This window comes from Nannospalax galili, unplaced genomic scaffold, assembly GCF_000622305.1.
Source record: "Nannospalax galili isolate Female #2095 unplaced genomic scaffold, S.galili_v1.0 scaffold3005, whole genome shotgun sequence".
In the NCBI taxonomy this organism is placed as follows: Eukaryota; Metazoa; Chordata; class Mammalia; order Rodentia; family Spalacidae; genus Nannospalax; species Nannospalax galili.
The window spans coordinates 134,970-140,811 of NW_008352538.1; positions in this window are offsets into that span (position 1 = coordinate 134,970).

Consider the following 5,842-nt stretch of genomic DNA (forward strand, 5'->3'; position numbering starts at 1 on the left):
CGGCCATTCATCAATAATATCAACGAATGTTCACCGATGACAAGGAGCGTTACGGACCCCGTGAATATTCATGGGCGCTCATTAATAAACAGACCTCATTAATATTCGTAGACTCATTAATATGCACGCTCCGTACGTGTTTGTTGGCGTCCTGAATATGGATGGCGTCAATTAATATCCTCCGGCATTAATTAATATTCATAGCTCATCAATACTCGTGACCACCAAGGACTCGTTGGCCTCGTTCATATCAATGACGTCAGCGAGTGTTCATCTGTATCAATTAATATTCATAGATGTTGGGTAACGGTCACAAATATCGAATATTGATTGGCGCCCGTTAATGGTAACGGTGCCAATGAGCGTTCGTGTGGATCGATCGGTGTTTGTGGATGTCAATTACTGGTGAATATCGACCAATCATCGTGGGCGCGTCAATACTCACGGTGTCTGTCGATGTTCGTCTCTGTGACGTTCGTCGATATGTTCATGAAAATCAACCGTGTTCACAGACGCTCATTGATATGCGTGATGTCGATGATTGATCGGCTCTGTTCACTGGTGTTCGCGGAAGGATATAAATCCAAATCGATATCCAAACACGTGTATTTATTAATTACCAATTACGCACTGGAATCCGTCAGTCTTCATATCAACGTGATGTCGTGAGTGTCACGGGGTCAATGAAAATTCGCAGCCACGAACATGTGGGACGCTCATTGATACGCGTGATGTCGATGATTGATCGGCTCTGTTCGCTGGTGTTCGCGGAAGGATATAAATCCAAATCGATATCCAAACACGTGTATTTATTAATTACCAATTACGCACTGGAATCCGTCAGTCTTCATATCAACGTGATGTCGTGAGTGTCACGGGGTCAATGAAAATTCGCAGCCACGAACATGTGTGGGTTTCAGGGAATGTTCATTGACATTGATAAATCCTAATAAATATCCATTGATCATCAGGAGACTCAACGAATATTTGAATATTAGCCGTGTCTGTGAATAATCATGTATGTTCATCGCCACCCGGTCGTCACTGGTCGCTGTGTCACGGAGCAGTCCGCGGTCCTCATGAATATTGATCGGGACGATGGCTATTGATCAAGCCGGTCAGCACTTACCGGTATTGATCGATATCGATGGATGTGAATGAACGGTCAGCGGCGTGGATGACTGTTCATCGGCTCCTCCTTACGGTGTCTAGGAAGCTCCATTAGCTCATCAGTGCGGAGGAACGTTCATGTTGTTGGGAAAGTGGACCAGAGCGGAAGGTTCTGGACCGGACCAACCATGTGCGTCTTAGGGTCTAGCCTGAGCAAAGCCCTGACCAGGCCCAGCACTGTGTCCACCCAGAGTGTTGGTGGTGCCAGCACTTGGGAGGTGGGGGCTGCAGGAGCAGAATTTTGGTCCTTATTGAGGGAGGGTCCCCCTGCGGCCCCAGACGGCCTGGAACTCTCTCTGTAGCCCAGGCTGGACCCCATCCTCCTGATCCTGCCTCCCGGGAGCTGGGATTTAAGTTGTGTGCCACCAGGCCCGTTTATTGTTCTTGATGGCGGGTCTGTGCCTGGGAGCTTGGGCTCGCAGAAGGCTGTGCGCTGCCATGTGGGTGCTGGGAACTGAGTCTGAGTCCAACCCTGCACCCAGCTCCCCAGCACCTAGCACTCATCCTTCCAATGTCAAAATTCCCTCAACCAGGCGAAAACCCAGGAACATGGGCCTTTCAAACACACACTCCTGAACTTCTTTCAGGAAGATGAGTCAGCTCCGGCATCCGTGTTTTTGACGACTCAGTGGTTAGAGCGCTGGGTGCTCGTGCACAGTACCCGGGTTCGGTTCCCAGCACCTACATGGACACACAAACGTTCATGGTAGTGGCCCGATGCTGGGTCCTGGTCGTCACACACGTGTGCACAGTACCCCCACACAGCGATGGAGGAAAGTGCTTGATGCTGAGTCCAGGTCATCACTCACACACAGGTGCACAATACCCCACACAGCGATGGAGGAAGGTGCTTGATGCTGAGTCCTGGTGGTCACACTCAGGTGCACAGCACCGCACAGGGCGGGAGAGGAAGGTGCCGGACCGTGCTGTATAGACGGGAGGGGACGAGCCACCTCCCTCCCCCACCCCCGCACAGCGTGACTGGAACTTGCCTGGAGCAGTCAACCGGCCCCAAGCTACGTCAGGAAGAAAGACGGTGGCCGCTCCCCCCACACCACGTGGCTCCTGCTGGAGTTGACTCAGCAAGACGGGTCAGCACTTTGCTGTAGAAATCAGTCCTGCGCTGAACTTTGGTCAGAGAACCTGTTTTATTTTATTGTCCTTTATTATTTCATGTTATTTATTGATTTTACATTTTATTTATTTAATACTTTAATATTTTATTTTGCTTTTCGATATTTTATTTGTTTTACATTTATTTATTTTAGTTACTTTATATTTTGTTTTATTTATCTGGCGTTTTATTAAGACCTGAGAATTGAATAATTAGGTGATGCATCAAAAACTAATCCGATATTGGAATGGATGAGAGGTCACTCAAGGCTGGGTCTAGATGGGGTAAATAGCCTGCCCTGGAATAGGCAGGAGGTGCCCTCAGTAGGGGCCCATGACCAGTGACACTGTTTTTCTTCTGTTTTTGTTACAGGGTCTCTATGCAGCCCTGGCTGGCCTGGAAGCTATGTAGACCAGGCTGGCCTGACAGAGATCCACCTGCCTCTGCCTCCCGAGAGCTGGGACTAAAGGCGTGCGGCACCACGCCCGGTTTGTTTATTTTATACGTTATTCATTTATTTACTTCTGTGAACCTTTCCCTGAAACAACTCCTCCACCCGGAGCTGAACTGGACTGTGGAGCATTAAACCCCTGTTTTATTATATTTTTTGAGACAGGGTCTCCCTCTAGCCCCAGCTGGCCTGGAACTCGCTGTGTAGACCAGGCTGGCCTTGAATTAGAGATCTGCCTGCCTCTGCCTCCCGAGCGCTGGGATTAAGTGTGCCACCACGCCCGGCTGTTTTATTTTCTTTTATGAAGAAAATTGGTCATTTTCTGTCAGTGCAATCTGCTTCTGATCAGAGAAATCTTAGTAGAAAACTCAAAACATGCAAACCAGCTCCCACAGCTCCAAGGACCAGAGCTACGCCTTATCACATGACCCTTTTCTGGTGTTTATCTGAAGCCCAGCAGAGTCCAACCTCCACTTAAAGGTTGGAGTCAGCAGGTCGAGGCCTCCTGGGTTGAAAAGAATTCTCCCGGCCAGGCCAGAAAGCCTGCTGCCAAGAAAACAAAGAGGAATACTATACAACCACGAACAGGAACACATCAATAGGAATACTGTACAGCCATAAACTTCAACAAGTGCTGGTGAGGATGTGGGGAAAGGAGAACACTTATTCACAGCAGCCGCAGTGGAGGGGCATTGATGTGGAGGGTCCTCAAAGGCTAGCAACAGATCTACCGCAAGATCCCACACGTATCACTTCTGGGCTGATTCCTAAATGATTCTGCATCCCTACTACACCGAGACCTGTTCACACATCTTCATACTTGCTGTATTCACAGCAGCCAGGAAACGGGGAAAGGAGAACACTTATTCACAGCAGCCGCAGTGGAGGGGCATTGATGTGGAGGGTCCTCAAAGGCTAGCAACAGATCTACCGCAAGATCCCACACGTATCACTTCTGGGCTGATTCCTAAATGATTCTGCATCCCTACTACACCGAGACCTGTTCACACATCTTCATACTTGCTGTATTCACAGCAGCCAGGAAACGGAAACAGCATACATGTCCATCAGCTGATGAATGGATCATGAAAACGGGTGCCATTTACGCAATGGAATATTACTCAGGTGTCAAAACAGAGAGATAAGGAGATGATCATGCCAGGCCAGGGATCGGCCTGAAACTGCCCACGGTTCAGCGGGTGCTCTGAGGGTCACGTGACTCCGCACCCTGTTGAAGCAACTGAGCCATGCTGGGTCCTGCAGCATGTGCCTGGGCCCTAGCTTAGCCATGATGGCAGGATTCAATGACCAAATATTCTTCATTAGACAGATAAACAGACGAATGGATACAGGTGTCAGTGGGTAGGTGGCTGACGGGGAGATGATAGAAAAATAGCAAACAGAGACACACATAACCACACACACACACACACACACACACACACACAGGTATGGGCTCCAGTTATAAGCATAAATAGATGGTCCACAGACACATAAATATAAGCTAGACCAATAGGAAGACAGATACAGGAACACAGAAGACAGCTGATAGCTTGACAGGCGCATACATGATGCACAAAACTATTACACATGAGCAGATACATAAGCCATGGCAGATAAACGGGTGTATGATGGGTAGATAGATACATACATACTTACACACGTACATAGATAGATGTATGGATGAATGATTGTATGGATGGATAGATACATACATACATGCGTACATACACAGATACATAGATGTATGGATCAATAGTTGTATGGATGGATAGATAGATACATATGCGCATACATACATACATAGATACATAGATAGATGTATGAATCAATAGTAGAATAGTTTATGAATGGGTAGATTGATGCACGCGTACATACGTAGATACATAGATACATAGATGAATGCATGAATAGTTGTATGGGTGCATAGATTCATACATGCATACATACGTAGATACATAGATGTACGGATCAACAGTTGTACGGATGGATAGATAGATTCACGCATGGATAGGCAGACTGCATGCGTATATGGATACATGCCTATCGCTCTTCATATATATGTATGTATACATGCATGCATCAATATATACGTGGATAGACGGAAAGATGGACACAAGAATGGATAGAGGGGTCAGATGGACATAGACCCATGTATCTATAAACAGAAATACATAGTTGCACAGAGATATGGATACGTAGGTGGATGGATGCAGAGGTGGATATACATCCATGTATCTACGTATAGGGGTAGAGGAAAGATGCACGGAGAGACGGATATGCGGACAGGTAAACGTGTGGGTCGATAGCAGATTGATGGATGGCTGGACATGTGGACAGGTAAATGTGTGGGTGGACAGCTGATGGATGGATGGACAGAGGGATACATGGATAGATGAACGCATACACGTATAGATAGACGGATGTATGCACAGATGGCTATACAGCTATGTTGCTCTCTACCTACATGCATGTGTGGATCAATAGACGCATGGATAGGTGGACAGATGGATAGAAGGATGGACGCGTGGAGAGACGGAGCGATTAAAAGAAAGATGATGCCCGGACGGATTTACGGATAGATGTATATAGAGCTGTATACATAGGTGGAAAATGTTAGGATGAACGGATGCGTCGATGGATAGACAGAGACGGATGGATGGATAGACGGGTACACGCATGGATCAAAACTCGCACAGACGGATGGATGGATGGACAGATGCATGCATGGATATATGAATACATAAATGTATGGCTGGAGGGAGAGGTGGATGCATTGGTAAATGATGCAGGAATGCATGATAGGTGACAGATCAATCGCTACATAGATGCACACATAAATACACAGATAAATGGACAGGTAGGTTGCAGACAAATGGGTGCACAGACGGACAGGGTTACATGCATAGATGGTAGATAGATACGTAATAGATGATAGATGGATTCATAGCTGTAGGAGAGATGATTGATAGATAGACGATACGTGATCCATTGATCACGATAGACAATAGATGACGGATGATAGATGAGTAGACGGGCAGATGGATGCACGATCGATGATAGACGTATGGCTGGGTCATGTGGGAGATCTACTTCTAACTTTTTTT